The 19,142-nt window shown below is 49.5% G+C and overlaps 1 protein-coding gene across 3 annotated transcripts in view; it reads left to right on the plus strand.

Moving 5' to 3' along the window:
• The first annotated feature begins 5,359 nt into the window (after positions 1 to 5,359).
• Positions 5,360 to 19,142, plus strand: part of PRR7 (proline rich 7, synaptic) — a 182,807-nt gene continuing 169,024 nt past the window's right edge. For 2 of the 3 annotated variants that reach the window (XM_075342315.1, XM_075342314.1), the window contains exon 1: positions 5,360 to 5,928. The gene's annotated coding sequence lies outside the window, so the exon portion shown is untranslated. Of the gene's footprint in view, positions 5,929 to 6,719; positions 6,883 to 19,142 lie in introns of all 3 variants that reach the window. The other variant, XM_075342317.1, reaches the window with a different exon arrangement.

Below are 19,142 nucleotides of genomic sequence, written 5' to 3' on the forward strand. Positions count from 1 at the left end.
CCATCGTGCTCCATCCCCCATGCTGTGCACTCCCCATCGTGTTTCATCCCCCCATTCTGGGCACCCCCCATCGTGCTCCATCCCCCACGCTGCACCCCCCCCATCGTGCTCCATCCCCCATGCTGCACTCCCCATCGTGCTCCATCCCCCATGCTATGCACCCCCCATCGTGCTCCATTACCCTTCCTACGCACCCCCCCATCGTGCTCCATCCCCCATGCTACGCACCCCCCATCGTGCTCCATCCCCCATTCTGCGTACCCCCTATCGTGCTCTATCCCCCATGCTGCACCCCCCATCGTGCTCCATCCCCCATTCTGGGTACCCCCCATCGTGGTCCACCCCCCATCGTGATCCACCCCTCATGCTGCACCCCCCATCGTGCTCTATCCCCCATGCTGCACTCCCCATCGTGATCCACCCCCCATGCTGCACCCCCATCGTGCTCCATCCCCCATGCTACACTCCCCATCGTGCTCCATCCCCCATGCTGCAAACCTCTCAGAGAGGAGTATAATAGGAGGAGTATAAAGGGAGGAGTAGTCCTGGGGAAAGAGGAGTATAATGGGAGGAGTAGTCCTGGGGGGTGGTGTACAGGTGCCCAATGTGTGTGGGGGGCGTGGCCTAGCAGGCATCATGTGCGGGGGCGTGGCCTAGCGGGCATCGCGTGCGGGGGCGTGGCCTAGCGGGCATCATGTGGGGGGCGTGGCCTAGCGGGCATCGCGTGCGGTGGGCGGGCCTGGCCAAATGGTTAATCCATGTGGGGGGCGGGGCCAGCGGGCATTGTGTGAGGGGGCGTGGCCTAGCGGGCATCGCGTGCGGGGGCGGGCCTGGCCAAACGTTTAATCCATGCGGGGGCGGGGCCAGCGGGCATCGCGTGCGGGGGCATGGCCTAGCAGGCATCGCGTGCGGGGGGCGGACCTGGCCAAACGGTTAATCCATGCGGGGGGCGGGGCCGAGCCGAGCAGCCAATCCGTGTGGAGGGGCGGGGCCAGGCCGAGCCCAGCGGCCAATCCGACGGTTGTCACTGTAAGGACACAATTTTGGAGCAAGACAGACAGACAGACAGACAGAATAAGGCAATTATATATATATATAGATATATATATATATATATATAGTATTATGACCACCAGTGTACTCATGGATTAAAAAAAGTAAATAATAATTCTTGTCCTCTGTGGTGAGAGGTCTGTAACTCTGCGAATCTCGGCACTGCGACCACGCAGTAGTGAAGTCTTTGCACCTGATGCGCTAAGATGCCGAGGGAGGATGACGGTGGAGGGAGCGTCAGCGGAGTGCTCCCTCTCATCATTGCTTTCAATTGGCATACAGTAGTCCCGAGCACCAAAGCAGTCTGAATCGCAAAATCATTCCAAGGATTGTCAAGGGTCTCTGAACTGGCATGTGCATCCTGAAGTGATGGCATATCCTAGCATGTTTATTCTTGTGCATTTCAGCAACTTTGAGACCATGGACATATTATTTGAAGGTGGTCCTATAAAACTCTCAATCATCTGGAATCCAACAGAGCAGCCACAGATTTCAGGTGCTGGCGCTATACTTGGAGAGTCTGCCATCAGCGTCAGACTGGGCCGCCGTAGACTCCTCCGATGAGTTCAGGCTGTGGCAAAAAAAAGCACTGCTGAAAACTGCATTGCTGCAGCTTCTGAGGCTTACTTTTACTGTACACTACCAGTGAACTTAGCAGGAGCAGGTAAGCTGCACCTCATTAGTCACATCTACGCAGAATGGTCTACAATTCCCTTGTAGCCAAGTCATCAGAAAAATGGCACCCACAAGTCATATCTGGGGCTATGGGTGGTACAGAAGATGGATACACAGATGGAGCTGTAGAAAGCGACCACTGCAGCCAATCACTGAGCTCAGTGGTGATACCGAGGTACATGGCACAAGGTAGTTGAGTAAAAAGATTGCTGTAATTTTGACATAACCACTGCTGCCGTGCCAACAAAGAATGGAGAAACAGCATTTGAGTAGTGGTCGATAAGTAAAGCAGTAAACCATAATAAGTAATTAAAATGTAAAAGTAGAACACCTCTTTAAGTAAACCAACACAAGGTTTGTGACATAACAGGCAGGTGGAAGAATATGAGTGGAAAGAGAGAAGAGTGGAAGTTTACATGGTATAATGGTGGTGAGTGTATAGTGTAGTGGTCTGCTCCATCGGAAGCTCTACAGGGGTGTCTGAGGAAAGTGCAGGTGTGGCGTATGTGTGCAATGTGAGGTATAGACGCCTGAGGGCTTTGCTGAGTGGGGTATGTGTGCAATGTGGAGTATACATACATGCCTCAGGGCTTTGCCGTGTGGGGTATGTGTGCAATGTGAGGTATACACGCTTGAGGGCTTTGCCATGTGGGGTATGTGTGCAATGTGGGGTATACATATGTGGCGCCCCTGAATACATCAGGGTGCCACAGGGAACTGCATCCTTACCCAGGGTGCAGGGCCTACCCCCCATGGTTCCAGGTACCCAGGAAACCGGTGTCACTCTCATCTGCACCACAAAACCCAATCACCTCACATCAGTCACTGCCAGACATGCCAGGGGGGTTGTACTAGCTGGAAAATGGGCCAGCCACTTGGGGACTGAGCAGACTGTAAGGGGAGAGACGAAGAGTGGAGAAGTAAGCTCCAGAGAGTGAGGAGCTGGGAGAGTTATCTCCTGGGGAGCTAAGAAAAACTGATTGGGTCGCAAGCGGTGATCCGGGTCCAGAGGAGTCGGGGACCGGTTGCAGGGACGTTGGACAGGGGTATGACGGATGTAGTCTTGGAGGGATTGTCATCACCAGAAGGGCCCAACAGAACTGACCGGTACTGAGCACGACGGGGTACAGGACCCTAGGTCAGGAGCTGATTCAACGTCCTGACAATTCACCTGAAAGGGAGAGGATCTTCAAGGACTTCCCTAAACGCTCAGAGATTAAGGGCATCAGCACAATGAGGGGGACAGGGTTTTTCCAGACACAGCAACCCACTGAGGTCCCAAGTGCCAGCCCTTAAGAGCACGGCTACACTAAACATAGTGAGCAGGGCCCCCAACAGCTTCAAGCCACGGGGACCATTAACGAAGAACAAATTGTGCACGGAGGCAGGCTTCGAATCACTAAGTGACACCGGTGGGACCGGGTACTTGGACGGGCTGCCGGCAGCGACAGCTGTACTCAGAGACTTTGATTTACCTACAGTGTGTGTGTCTCCTTTCTCCACCTCATCCAACACCACGACTACCACAGTGAGTACCCTGGTCCCTGCACCCTGTCCTCCTAAAGCTACCAACCCCATGAGCCCGGGGCATTCCCTACCATCGGAGGGACTGACACCTTGCTGCTTCACACCATCTGCCCCGGTCCTCCCTCCAGCAGCGGCAGTACACCCATTACCGCAACCCGCAGGTGGCGTCACAAACTTTCCCCCTGTAAATATCCCCCTTTTATGGATCAGAGTGTCCGCCAAGCCGGGTCCGGACCCTTCGAGCCACGACGATCCCGGATCCAAGCAGCCCGACTAGCACCGGGGCGGCACACATACACGCCTGAGGGCATTGGCAGACACAGACAGGAAAAGGCCCCTGTTCAAGAACAATATGTGGGCCCTCTGCAGCCCAAAAGCTCATCATAAAGCACAATTTTTCCTACTTTGGAGGTTGAAATTGCCCCCCTTGACTCCCGGCCCCCTGTGCGATCGCAGAGGTTGCACCAATGATATGTCCGCTCCGGCCTGAGGGCTTTGCCGTATGAGGTATGTGTGCAACGTAGGGTATACACGCCTGAGGGCTTTGTCATGTGAGGTATGTGTGCAACGTAGGGTATACACGCCTGAGGGCTTTGCCGTGTGAGGTATGTGTGCAACGTAGGGTATACACGCCTGAGGGCTTTGCCGTGTGAGGTATGTGTGCAATGTAGGGTATACACGCCTGAGGGCTTTGCCGTGTGAGGTATGTGTGCAATGTGGGGTATACACACCTGAGGGCTTTGCCGTGTGAGGTATGTGTGCAACGTAGGGTATACACGCCTGAGGGCTTTGCCGTGTGAGGTATGTGTGCAACGTAGGGTATACACGCCTGAGGGCTTTGCCGTGTGAGGTATGTGTGCAACGTAGGGTATACACGCCTGAGGGCTTTGCCGTGTGAGGTATGTGTGCAATGTGGGGTATACACACCTGAGGGCTTTGCCGTGTGAGGTATGTGTGCAATGTGGGGTATACACGTCTGAGGGCTTTGCCGTGTGAGGTATGTGTGCAATGTGGGGTATACACACCTGAGGGCTTTGCCATGTGAGGTATGTGTGCAATGTGGGGTATACACGTCTGAGGGCTTTGCCGTGTGAGGTATGTGTGCAATGTGGGGTATACACGCCTGAGGGCTTTGCCGTGTGAGGTATGTGTGCAATGTGGGGTATACACACCTGAGGGCTTTGCCGTGTGAGGTATGTGTGCAACGTAGGGTATACACGCCTGAGGGCTTTGCCGTGTGAGGTATGTGTGCAACGTAGGGTATACACGCCTGAGGGCTTTGCCGTGTGAGGTATGTGTGCAACGTAGGGTATACACGCCTGAGGGCTTTGCCGTGTGAGGTATGTGTGCAATGTGGGGTATACACACCTGAGGGCTTTGCCGTGTGAGGTATGTGTGCAATGTGGGGTATACACGCCTGAGGGCTTTGCCGTGTGAGGTATGTGTACAACGTAGGGTATACACACCTGAGGGCTTTTGCACAGTGGCGAACAGAGAGATAAGGGCCTCTGTGCAAGAACAGTATATGGGTCCCTCTCTGTGACTTGACAGGAGTAGTGGCCCCCTTAGCCCTTGGGACCCCTCAGCTCTACACAGCACCAATGCGTCCGTGTGTCCCAGCATGCCATGGCAGCTACAGACCTACATGGCGTGCTGGGTTCGAGGTTGGAGTGGCCACATAACGTGTTGATACATGGCTGCTGTGCAGCAGATTATTTCTTATTAGAAGCCATGAGTAATGAATGTGCAGCAGTTCTAGGTGCAGGAGGAAATGTACTGAGCACTGTGCCCACACACGCCTGATTACACATGAGGTGGGCAGTGCACGGTCCTGGGTATCCTGGGCTCTATGTGGCAGGCAGCAGGAGCTCCCAGGATATCAGTGACGCCAGGTAGCGCCATATTATTAACCCTATGAGAGCAATAAGTGCCCTCAACACCCCCGACCGCCTGCCACATTGTGCTGTCTGCGAGCGTCGTGATTTCCTGGTTACTCTGTTACCATGACAACAGCTGCTAGCAGTGTAATGAATAGGAATCCGGCGACACATGCCAGCACATACAGTGCACGTGTGCCGCACATACAGGGGCACTACACCCCCGGGCACTGCCCCCTTCCCCTCCCTATAGTCCGTGCAGGGAGGGGAGGAGAGGGAGAGAAGGGAACCCAGGCACTGGGGACATAGACAGTTCATCCCCTCCCTCTGGGGGAAAAGGGAACCCTGCGTATGACAGGGACACATAGAGGTAATATGGGGGGAGGGGATAGCAGCTAGACTGGAGCTAGGTACTGGCCATGGCAGGTGCTGGCTGAGGAGACTGCACACACTGGGCAGCAGGGAATTCTCTGCTGACAGGAGACTCCCAGGTGCCCCCTGCACTGATGCCCACAGCTGGGGAGGACTTCACAGCAAGGTGCCAACATCACACACAGGAGCTGCAGACAAGAACCCAGCCTCACATCTTCACCAGCCAAATCTGGGGGAGGGAGTTGTAGGAAGGAGGAAGACAGACTGTCAGCTCAGTGTACCAGGCAACAAAAGGCTGGCACCATTCTGTCTGCCTGTCTCCTGCAATCAGAAGGCTACCCTACCAGCTCAGGTACCAGGGAACCTCTGCAAAGGGAGGGGCAATTGGACAAGGGGTGATGGATCATTGGGGACAGGAGAAGAGGTGAGTTGGATTTGTGTCATGCCATCATTCAGATGTATGTGGACAGCAGCTCATGGATATCCTCTCTCTATGTATAGCTCCAGCTCATGGATATCCTCTCTCCATGTATAGCTCCAGCTCATGGATATCCTCTCTCCATGTATAGCTCCAGCTCATGGATATCCTCTTTCCATGTATAGCTCCAACTCATGGATATCCTCTCTCCATGTATAGCTCCAGCTCATGGGCATCCTCTCTCCATGTATAGCTCCAACTCTTGGGCATCCTCTCTCCATGTATGGCTCCAGCACATGGGCATCCTCTCTCCATGTATAGCTCCAGCTCATGGGCATCCTCTCTTCATGTATAGCTTCAGCTCATGGGCATCCTCTCTCTATGTATAGCTCCAGCTCATGGGCATCCTCTCTCCATGTATAGCTCCAGCTCATGGGCATCCTCTCTCCATGTATAGCTCCAGCTCATGGGCATCCTCTCTCCATGTATAGCTCCAGCTCATGGGCATCCTCTCTCCATGTATAGCTCCAGCACATGGGCATCCTCTCTCCATGTATAGCTCCAGCTCATGGGCATCCTCTCTCCATGTATAGCTCCAGCTCATGGGCATCCTCTCTCCATGTATATCTCCAGCTCATGGGCATCCTCTCTCCATATATATCTCCAGCTCATGGATATCCTCTGTCCATGTATATCTCCAGCTCATGGATATCCTATCTTCATGTATAGCTCCAGCTCATGGGCATCCTCTCTCCATGTATAGCTCCAGCTAATTGACATCCTCTCTCCATGTATAGCTCCAGCTCATGGATATCTCTGTCCATGTATAGCTCCAGCTCCCGGGCATCCTCTCTGTATGTATAGCTCCAGCTCATGACCATCCTCTGTCTATGTACAGCTCCAGTTCATGGATATCCTCTGTCCATGTATAGCTCAAGCTCATGGGCATCCTCTATCAAGGTATGACTCCAGCTAATGGACATCATCTCTCCATGTATAGCTCCAGCTCATGGGCATCCTCTCTCTATGTATAGTGCAAGCTCATGGACATCCTCTCTTTATGTATATAGCCATGTCCCAGCCATTCTAGTACATATATTAATATACAGTATGTGTAATGGTGCATTGGGTCTCCCTGCTGAGTCTCCAGTACACCTCTGCTGCTGTATGTGCTGTGGATGATGTGTCTCAGCCGTCATTGATTTCTACAGCAGGTGTATACGTGTAAGAAGACGTGACAACTGGCACCGTGGGTACATGATGGGCCTCCATATAGAGCCATCATGTGTGTTCTATCACCCCATGGATGCTATAGTGCTCATCGCCTTCCCACATTCTCTCTGCATTCTGTAACTTTGCATCTCTCGCTTCCATGTACAAGTTCTTTGCTCTTTTCTGTACCTTATGGAACTGTTTGGAAACCTGCATTATGTGGATTGGACTATAGAGTGTTAGCTATATATTGTAGATTATGGACTCCATTGCTTCTATTTTGTGTTTCCAGATAGGCAGATTGCTTTTTCAGCTGTATCGTGGAAAATGTATGTGATTTCGTTTTTATTTGGATGTAGTCTTTAAAACTATATAACAGTGAATCCAGACAAAAGGATTTAAGGACCAGTGCTGCTTCCTGGTGTTTTCTTTTTTAATAACTTTTAAGCCATCATTAGCTCAAGACTCTTGGTAATGTCTAGGTAATGGGGTACGAATGTAACATGTAAAAATGCAGCTGTGGGAGGCTGGTAAGCCCATGAAACGTGACCACAGTGTCACAGCTGATTACAGGACATGATGTCACATCGGACAACATCATCCGCAAGCCATTGCAAGGTTTAGGCCCTTTTCACACTGCATTGCATCCAGGGTTCCAACTGAATTTCCCAAAAACAGGAATCAGACGAACGCAAGACGAGCCATAGGCTGCTATGAAACACAAAAATGAAGTTTAAATTAACTCGGTTTGCGTTTTTTCCCAAAAGTGTCCACTTTTTTTAGACAACACAGAAACATAGGGTGGTACTTTTAAGTACTCACCTGAAATGATGGGCACTTTAGCACAACTGGAGTTCAGTTGATCTCTGTTCATGTCCTAGCAGCCTATGGCTTGGCCTTGGTTGGGTGTTCGTCTGAATCCGATTTTTAGAGGGATTCAGGTGGATCCAATGCACTGCAGGAACGCAGTGTGAACAGGCTCTGACAGGACAGTGGGCAAATTATTATTAGCAGTTAGCTTTTTATTTTAGTTCTTACTTAGCAAAAGCAAAATAACAAAGGCTAAAGCCACTTTAAGGCTGGAAACACATTTATGCGTGTAAAATCGGTCCGAGTAGCAGGAAAAAAAGTCAAACGATTTTAGTTCACTAGTCATCAGTGTGCTGTAGGTGTGCAATCAGTTTTTACCCTCAGCAGCTGCTACTCATGTAATGTTATGTACAGAAGAATTTACATTGTTCTCTGCTACATGCGTGAAATCTATTGTGAAAAACGCCTGTCACTAGGATGGTCCGTATGCACCCATAAACTTGCATTGGAGAGACTCGTGCGAGAAACTCTCCAAATAGCAGCATGCTGCGATTTTTATCTCAGTCCGATTTGGAGTGAGAAAAAAAATCGCAGATGAGAGCTGAATCATTGAATAACATGTGTCCGTGTGCAATGCGAGATTTTCTCGCATTGCACTACTGCGAGAAAATCGCAAGTGAGAAGCCGGCCTAACATGGTGGTATTTTGCATCAATCAAATTGGACTGGATATGCACCTTATTAGACCAACTCTTATGGGTACTTTGCACGCTGCGACATCGCAGGCCGATGCTGCGATGCCGAGCGCGATAGTACGCGCCCCCCGTCGCAGCAGCGATTTCCTTGTGATAGCTGCCGTAGCGAACATTATCGCTACGGCAGCTTCACATGGACTCACCTGTCCTGCGACCGTCTCTCTGGCCGGCGACCCACCTCCTTGTTAAGGGGGCGGGTCGTGCGGCGTCATAGCGACGTCACACGCCAGGAGGCCAATCGGAGCGGAGGGGCGGAGATGAGTGGGATGTAAACATCCCGCCCATCTCCTTCCTTCCGCATATCCTACGGAAGCCGCGGTGACGCCGGTAGGAGATGTTCCTCGCTCCTGCGGCTTCACACACAGCGATGTGTGCTGCCGCAGGAGCGAGGAGCAACATCGGACTGTCGCGTCAGCATAATTATGGATTACGCCGACGCTGCACCGATGATACGATTACGACGCTTTTGCGCTCGTTAATCGTATCATCGAGCCTTTACACACTACGATGTCGCATGCGATGCCGGAAGTGCGTCATTTTCAATTTGACCCCACCGACATCGCACCTGCGATGTCGTAGTGTGCAAAGCCCGCCTTAGTTTTAGCTCATAAATATGTAAAATGTTTTATGCCATTTGTTACTATGAAAATGTACTGCTTAAAGGGAACCTGTCATCAGAAATTTAGCTTGAAACCTAAACGTTTCCCCCTCTGTAGCTCCTGGGCTGCATTCTAGCAATGTTCATGTTGTTTATGTGCCCCCTTTCTGACCAAAATAAAGACTTTATAAAGTGGTACCTTTTTGTATTGAAATCTTGATAATGGTACACGGGGGCGGGCTCTCTGGTGGCCGTTAGTCTGCCTTCCTGCCCTTTAGGCCGTCCCCCATCGCTCCATTTCATATCTCAGGACGCCGCCCACTGCGCCCGAGGTGCTGCGCACGCGAGGACCGCTGGTCACGTGTGCGCAGGCACGAGGTTATGGGCGACGCTGAGATTACATCGCAAGTGCCCGCCGATCATCTCGTGGCCACGCTCTCCCCTCTGCCACCAGCGTTCTGCGCAAGCGCTGGCCAGATGACCCGACGTCACCTCTTTCCCATCTTACCCTGCAGCAGGAAATAGATGGGAGGAGCGGAGCAGGACACCACCGGTGGAACACTGGAGGCAGAGGGGAAAGGGCGGGCACGAGATGATGGGCGGGCACTTGCGATGCAATCACAGCGCCGCCCATAATCTCGTGCCTGCGACACACGTGACCAGCGGTCCTCGCGTGCGCGGCACCTCGGGCGCAGTGGGCGTCGTCCTGAAGTATGGAATTGCGCGATGGGGGACTGCCTAAAGCGACAGGAGGCAGACTAACAGACACCAGAGAGCCCGCCCCTGTGTACCATTATCAAGATTTCAATACAAAAAGGTACCACTTTATAAAGTCTTTATTTTGGTCAGAAAGGGGGCACATAAACAACAGGAACATTGCTGGAATCAAGCCCAGGAGCTGCAGAGGGGGAATCTTTTAGGTTTAGTGCAAGATTTCTGATGACAGGTTCCCTTTAAAGCTCATGTCTTGCTTTCTTTGACAATTTGTCTTAGTGTTTTATTGTGAACTAGCTGTACTACCTGGCTTCGCCCGGGTTCATAATTGCGGTCAACAAAATAGAATGTATTAAGAAAAATTTATTCTGCACACAAAAACCACATTTCTTTTGTTGCACCAAATGATGACATTTGGAAGCAGGAGTTGTACCTAATGTTGTCCAAGAAATGCTTTGATATTATACTGGTACCTGTCATCAGAGACTTTAGGGGAAGAGGTGGAAGTCTTATCTTGCCATTTGCACAGCATAAACCTGGCGGTTCATCTTTCCATTTCGGGGCACTGCCGTACATGCAGACCACATCCATTTTTCCTATCTGAACTGTAGGATGATCCTGATAGTTTATGTCTGACTGGTGACAAAAGGCAGCATGTTTCAAATCTCCAACCTTTTTCTGTGCCTGGTGGAAGAAACAGCAATTCTCTTAGTGGCAAGTCGGCCTTCTCTCTGCTGAGATGAGTCATTGGCCCTTGAGGAAGCAGATCTTCTCTTATCTGCAAGCCTTGCTTCCCTCTCCTCAGAAAGTTCATAGGCCCTTGAGGAAGGAGCTCTTGTTTTCATGTCTGCAAGCCTCGCTTCCCTCTCCTCAGAAAGTTTATTGGCTCTTGAGGAAGCAGCTCTTGTTTTCATATCTGCAAGCCTCACTTCCCTCTCCTCAGAAAGTTCATTGGCTCTTGAGGAAGCAGCTCTTGTTCTCTTGTCTGCAAGCCTCGCTTCCCTCTCCTCAGAAAGTTCATTGGCCCTTGAGGAAGCAGCTGCTGTTCTCATGTGTGTCTGCCTTGTTTTTCGGTCTTCACATTTTTCATTGGCCCGTAATGCAGCTTTTCTTTTCGCATCAGCTGACATTCGTGCCAAGGAATTCATTTTCTTATGAGGCATTATTGTGGTAAAAATAGTCTGTAACTGACAGTTTCTATATCTTCTCACCAGTGACGTACCGTCCATAAAGGCAGACCACGCCACTGCTACGGGGCCCGTGAGCTGGAGGCAGGAGGGGGGGGGGTCCGCAGCTGACAGCCCAGGCTCCTTCCCTTCACCCCCCAGCTCACCGGGCCCCAGGTGGCGGGGCCGACATCAGGGCAATGAGGGGGCCCGAGTCGCTCATAGAGAGCTGCCCTCTCTCCTACTCTGCACTGATGTATGTGATCAGTGCAGGACAGGAAATGTACTATGGAGGCTGCGGTGAAGGACCTGTCATCTAACTGATCATGTGCCTGATCACATGACCAGTGAACATCTAGGTCCTGCTGTTCAGCTGCAGCAGCCTCCGTGCAAGTCCCTGTGGTTTCTCTCCTGCTCTTCACTGATCAGAAACTGCAAGATGAGGTAATGTACAGTGTGTGTAACTGTGCATGTAGTCTGTGTCTGGATGTCTCTGTCTGTCTCTTTCCCTGTGTCTCTCTCATTCCCTGTCTGTCTCTCTCTCTCTCATTCCCTATCTGACTCTCTCTCTTTCATTCCCTATCTATCTGTCTGTCTGTCTCTCATTCCCTATCTGTCTGTCTCTGTCTCTTATTCCCTGTCTGCCTGTCTCTGTCTCTGTCTCTCTCATTCCCTATCTGTCTGTCTCTGTCTCTCATTCCCTATCTGTCTGTCTCTCTCTCATTCCCTATCTGTCTGTCTCTCTCTCATTCCCTATCTATCTGTCTGTCTGTCTCTCATTCCCTATCTGTCTGTCTCTGTCTCTTATTCCCTGTCTGTCTGTCTCTGTCTCTCTCTCTCTCTCTCATTCCCTATCTGTCTGTCTCTGTCTCTCATTCCCTATCTGTCTGTCTCTCTCTCATTCCCTATCTGTCTGTCTCTGTCTCTCATTCCCTGTCTGTCTGTCTCTGTCTCTCATTCCCTATCTGTCTGTCTCTCTCTCATTTCCTATCTGTCTGTCTCTGTCTCTCATTCCCTGTCTGTCTGTCTCTGTCTCTCATTCCCTATCTGTCTGTCTCTCTCTCATTTCCTATCTGTCTGTCTCTGTCTCTCATTCCCTGTCTGTCTGTCTCTGTCTCTCATTCCCTATCTGTCTGTCTCTCTCTCTCATTTCCTATCTGTCTGTCTCTGTCTCTCATTCCCTATCTGTCTGTCTCTGTCTCTCATTCCCTATCTGTCTGTCTCTCTCTCTCATTTCCTATCTGTCTGTCTCTGTCTCTCATTCCCTATCTATCTGTCTGTCTCTGTCTCTCATTCCCTATCTATCTGTCTGTCTCTGTCTCTCATTCCCTATCTATCTGTCTGTCTCTGTCTCTCATTCCCTATCTGTCTGTCTCTCTCTCTCTCTCTGTCATTTCCTGTCTGTCTCTCTCTCTATCCATCTCTCCACCGGTATCATATTACCTCACACAGAAGCTTCTTAAGCTGGGTTCACACATAGCGACAACGACGTCGCTGCTAAGTCACCATTTTCTGTGACGTAGCAGCGACATCCCGTCGCTGTCGCTGTGTGTGACATCCAACGAGCTGGCCCCTGCTGTGAGGTCGCTGGGTGTTGCTGAATGTCCTGGTTCATTTGTTTCTCGTCGCTCTCCCGCTGTGAAGCACACATTGCTGTGTGTGACAGCGAGAGAGCGACGAACTGAAGCGTGCAGGGAGTCGGCTTCTGGCAGCCTGCGGTAAGCTGTAATCAATGTAAATATCGGGTAACCAAGGGAAGCCCTTTCCTTGGTTTACCCGATATTTACATTAGTTACTAGCACCGCCGCTCTCACGCTGCCAGTGCTGACTCCCTGCTCCCTGCACACGTAGCCGGAGTACACATCGGGTAAATAAGCAAAGGTTTGCTTATTAACCCGATGTGTACTCTGGCTAGGAGTGCAGGGAGCCAGTGCTAAGCGGTGTGCGCTGGTAACCAAGGTAAATATCGGGTAATGGTTACCCGATATTTACCTTAGTTACCAAGCGCAGCATCGCTTCCACTCGTCGCTGCTGGCTGGAGGCTGGTCGCTGGTGAGATCTGCCTGTTTGACAGCTCACCAGCGACCATGTAACGACGCAGCAGCGATCCTGATAAGGTCTGGTCGCCCGTCGTGATCGCTGCTGCGTCGCTATGTGTGAACCCAACTTTACACTAGCAATGTCCTTTGTTGCCTATGATAACCAATCACAGCTCCTATTAATGACCTCCCCTACTAGCTCCATTGACTTTAATGGAAGGAATTTTTTTGGAGAGTAACTGTAAGGGCGGCACGGTGGCTCAGTGGTTAGCACTGCAACCTTGCAGCGCTGAGGTCCTGGGTTCAAATCCTACCAAGGACACCATCTGCAAGGAGTTTGCGTGGGTTTCCTCCGGGTACTCTGGTTTCCTCCCACACTCCAAAGACATACAGATAGGGACTCTAGATTGTGAGCCCCAATGGAGACAGTGTTGCTAATGTATGTAAAGCGCTGTGGAATTAATAGTGCTATATAAATGAATAAAATTATTATTATTATTATTATTAAGACACACGGCATGAAAATCGTAGCGAGTGGGATGCGATAAAACATCGTATTCCACTCGGACAAACATTAGCCTATGTGCCAGCGCATATGAGCGATTATTTTCTTGGCCCCAATCGGATCGAGAAAACAATTGCAGCATGCTGCGATTGTTATGCCAAACTCTCTCGCACCCATTCAAGTGTATTGGGCGAGAGAAGAATCGCACTGCACTCGCGTTACATCGGTGTACCGCGAGTGCAGTGCGAGAATGGCAATAGCCGGCAACGGAGGAGAGAGAGAGATAAATCCCTCCCTCCCCTCCGCAGCACTGGCCCGCCCCTCCTGAGTGCCGGCCTGTCCCCTGCAGCTGAGGTCCGATCGCATGATCGGAGCTCAGTCGCAGTGACACTCGCATGACAGTCGGCTCCTGCTGTGCTCCCAGCGTGAGCCGAGCGTCATGCGAGGATCACAGTAGTGCCCTGTGTGGCCCCAACCTAAAGCGCAGGGTTACATTTTCCCCTCAAAAAATAGTCTATGACGTTCCCTGGGTCACATGGGGCGTCTGTGCAAAATATCGTGATTGTAAATGAGACGGTGCGGGTTCCTATAGCGGACACACATACAGCGTGTATATATATATATATATATTATAATATATATTATTATAATATAATCTATCTACACACACATACACAGCTTTATATATTAGATATACACATATGGCTGACGATTCTGTCTGGGGTTCGTCATTTTAATGACCCAAAAAAATGGTGCATGCAGCTTTTTTCGGGCTGGCAAAATGACGACTAGCGGTTAATGTTTGATTGGTGTTTGCAGAATTGGAGATTTTCCAAGAGTGATGGTGGACTGTGGAAGGTTGGAAGTCAGTATGCTAAGGAGGATCTCAGCTCCCCCGGTAAAGGCATCACCTGGGTCCTCTCTCTGGGGGACGGTGCAGGGAGGGCAGCTCCGTGTTCAAAGAGGCAAAGTCTGGCAATAGAAAAAAGTTGTTTCCAGCATCATGGCCAAGAAAAGAGGTTAAAAACCAATTTTATTCCATAACTTGTGCAAATACAACAGGATATGTCTAAGACTAAGAACCTCTGTTAGGTGTGAAACGCGTCAGACATTGTTTTATACGTCGTGGACGTCCATCCAACCTAGTGTTGGTTTTAACCTTATGAAATAAAATAGTTTTTTAACCTTTTCTTGGACGTGATGCTGGAAACAACTTTTTTCTATTGCCGAAGGTTCGAGGGGTAAAGCCGGAGCTGTGGTGGAGTCTGAAGGGGGCCCGGAAATTTTGTCAGTATCGGGCCCAGAAATTCCTGGTGGCAGCCCTGGCTGGAGGGGCCTGGGGTGGCTGCCCGCAGTGTGTGTGTTTTCAGCTAATGTTCGCTACGGCAGCTATCACAAGGATATCGCTGCTGCGACGGGGGCGGGGACTATCGCGCTCGGCATCGCAGCATCGCCTTGCGATGTTGCAGCGTGCAAAGTACCCCTTACTGTAGCAAAATCGAATCTGAGCTGTGATTGGTTGCTATTGGCAGCCTGATAAATCTCCAGGCAACAGAAAGCCCTCCCCCTGACAGTATATATTAGCTCACACATACACATAATAGACAGGTCATGTGACTGACAGCTGCCGTATTTCCTATATGGTACATTTGTTGTTCTTGTAGTTTGGCTGCTTATTAATCAGATTTTTATTTTTGAAGGATAATACCAGACTTGTGTGTGTTTTAGGGCGATTATGTGGCGAGGTTGGTGTATGTGTGGTGAATGTGTGTTGAGCGTGGTATATGTGTTCAAGCACATGGTAGTGTGTGGCGCATTTTGTGTGTGTGTTCATATCCCCTCGTGTGGTGAGTATCCCATGTCGGGGCCCCACCTTAGCAACTGTACGGCATATACTCTTTGGCGCCATCGCTCTCATTCTTTAAGTACCCCTTATACACATCTGGCAGCTGTCAATTTGCCCCCAACACTTTTCGTTTAACTTTTTCCCCATTCTGTAGATAGGGGCAAAATTGATTGCAAATTGGAACGCGCGGGGTTAAAATTTCGCCTCACAACATAGCCTATCACGCTCTCAGGGTCCAGACGTGTGAGTGTGCAAAATTTTGTGGCTGTAGCTGCGACAGTGCAGATACCAATCCCGGACACACACACACACACACTCAGCTTTATATATTAGATTATTTTTCTTTGGGGGCTCATGAGGTGGTAGGCACAAAAGGGTGCATATATGGCACATGAAAACACCATAAATAGCTGTGATATGATGTGATAACTGTTCAGTGATGTTCTCACACTTAATAGAATGAATGGAAATTAATGCATTTTTGTATTTAGGTCCACTACATGTAAAGTCAAAGACAGGTGCAAGGCTGGGTATAGAGTCCACATTGGGACCCAGACACCTCAAGCTAAAGCCCGCTTTACACGCTGCAATATATCTTACAATGTGTCGGCGGGGTCACGTCGTAAGTGACGCACATCCGGCATCGTAAGGTACATTGCAGTGTGTGACAGGTACGTGCGATTGCGATTGAATGTTAAAATGTTCATCCCATGCACATCGTTCATTTCTCTAGAATTGAACATCAGATTGTTCAACGTTCCCGGGGTAGCACACATCGCAGTCTGTCACACCCCGGGAACAATGAACAGATCTTACCTGCGTCCTGCGGCTCCCGGCCAGCAATGCGGAAGGAAGGAGGTGGGCGGGATGTTTACGTCCCGCTCAGCTCCGCTCCTCCGCTTCTATTGGCCGGCTGCCACGTGACGTCGATGTGACGCCGAACGTCCCTCCCACTCCAGGAAGTGGACGTTTGCCGCCCACATCGAGGTCGTATGGAAGGTAAGTATGTGTGACGGGGGTTAATCGTTTGTGCGGCACGTTCAACAAATTGAACGTGCTGCACATACGATTAGGGCGTTGCAAATCGCATACAATATCATTTGCAAAATTGCAACGTGTAAAGCAGGCTTAAGCCTCTGGTTGGATTTATTAATTTCTTAAAGGAAATATGACAACATGATTTTAAACACCCCCCCCCCCCACACACACACACACAAAACTATTTATATGAGCATGTAGCTGTTTCAAAGACAAGTCGAGCAATACCTTTATATGGGCAGTACATTCCTCCATTACTGAGAAATCAGGGTTTGAATGATATGCAGATAAGGCTGTAGATCAGAAGCCTCTATGACTCCAGCTCTATTTCCCAATCAGCACCGCCTCATATTGCTTGATTGACCACTTTTTTGCTTGAAGTCACACAGCATAGAAGCTGTGAGTTAAGCAGGAGGAGGTAGCGCAGGGTCAGGAATAGAGCTGGAGTGACAGAGGCTTCAGATCTACAAAGTCTAAAGGGGGCTTTACACGGTAGCGATATCGCTAGCAATTTCTAGCGATATCGAGCGTGTAAGTACCCGCCCCCGTCGCGCATGCGATTGTTTGTGATCATTGCCGTAGCGAACATTATCGCTACAGCAGAGTCACACGTACTTACCTGGTCGTCGTCGTCGCTGTGACTGCCAAACAATCCCTCCTTCAAGGGGGAGGGACGTTCGGCATCACAGCGACGTCACCGCAACGTCACTAAGCGGCCGGCCAATCAAAGCGGAAGGGCGGAGATGAGCGGGACGTAACATCCCGCCCACCTCCTTCCTTCCGCATTGCAGCCGGGAGGCAGGTAAGGAGACGTTCCTCGCTCCTGCGGTGTCACACATAGCAATGTATGCTGCCGCATGAGCGATGAACCAGCTGGATAAACTACCCTTACCGATTTTTGAGTTTGGGACGACCTCTCCATGGTGAACGATTTTCACCATTTTTTAGGTCGCTTAAGGTCGCTGGTCAGTGTCACACACGGCGATATCATTAATGACGCCGGATGTGCGTCACTAACAACGTGACCACGACGATAAAACATCAACGATATCGTAGCGTGTAAAGCACCCTTAAGTCTTCGAACTCATTTGCATATCAAATGAAATGCTAATTTCTAAGTAATGGAGGAACAAACTAGCTAGTGTAAGGATGTTGTTGGATTTGTCTTTGAAAGATACATGCACATATATAGTTGGGGTTGTGAAATTCTCCTGACAGATTCCCTTTAGGTATTATCACATAGACGAGTCAGGAGCATATAGCAAATCAGAATAAGGTGCCATCTATCATTTTGTATTCTAAAACCATCCTTACTCATTGATTTAAAATCACAGTGATTTCAAAAAGAAATGGAGCTTTAGGCTGCGACCGCACTTTGCGTTTCCACCTGCGTTTTTGGTGCTTTTTAGGTGCGTTTTGAGAAGCACCTTTTTCATGCCAAAATGCATGCGTTTTGATTTCACAGCAAAGTCTATGGAAAATGGTGATTTTCAGACCGCACTTTGCGTTTCTAAACGCTGCGTTTAATTTGCATATTTTGTGGCAAAAACCATGCGTTCAAAGAAGCAACATGTCAATTGTTTTTGCCATTTTGGGTGCGTTTTGCTAACATTGGAGTCAATGAGAAAAACCAAGTTTCATACAAATTCCTGCGTTTTACCTGCTTTTTCAGTGCAGAAAACATGCGTTTTGACCTGACAAAACGCATGCTTTTTGCACATTAAATTAATGATTTCATATGTCCCTTTACACACACACATAATCCGACAATTAAAATAAAGAAAATGTTAAATTTAGTGCTTTTTATCTAAGAAATACAATATTACAGCTATAATTCCATTATATAATTCTATTTTCTTTGTAATTTCTGAACTTATGTATTTAATCCTTTTTTTTTTTCACTTTTTTCAATATATTTGAATGTTTAACCTTTATTTAGCAGTTTCTAGATTTCCAAAACACATCTTTCAAAACGCAGGTGGAAAAGCATGTAAAAAGCGCTGAAAACGCATCCAAAACGCGGTAAATCCGCATGCGTTTTCTGCGCTAAATTTCTGAAAAAGGCAACTTTGGTCAAATCAATTAAGCACAAAACATGCGTTTAGAACTGCAAGTAGGTGAACGCAAAGTGCGGTCGCAGCCTTAATGTGCAGCTGCTCAGCCATTAAGAAAGGTGCTAAGCAAAGCACAACTGGAATTCCCTTATCCAACTTATAAAACCCAAAGTAGATAAGAGTGCCGTCTCTGTGGTATATACACCGCTTTGTGTAGCCCTACTTGTGCCAGGGGCTGTAAGACTAAAGCGGGCTTTACACGCAACGACATCGCTGACGAGATGTCGTTGGGGTCATGGAATTCTTGACACAAATCCGGCCTCGTTAGCAACGTCATTGCGTGTGAAACGCAGGATCGACCGTTAACGATCAAAATTACTCACCTAATCATTGATCGTTGACACGTCGTTCTAATGTCGATTATCGTTGCCATTGCAGGATGCAGGTTGTTCGCCGTTCCTGCTGCAGCACACATCGCTATGTG

Source organism: Anomaloglossus baeobatrachus, chromosome 4, assembly GCF_048569485.1.
Source record: "Anomaloglossus baeobatrachus isolate aAnoBae1 chromosome 4, aAnoBae1.hap1, whole genome shotgun sequence".
NCBI classification, from domain to species: Eukaryota; Metazoa; Chordata; class Amphibia; order Anura; family Aromobatidae; genus Anomaloglossus; species Anomaloglossus baeobatrachus.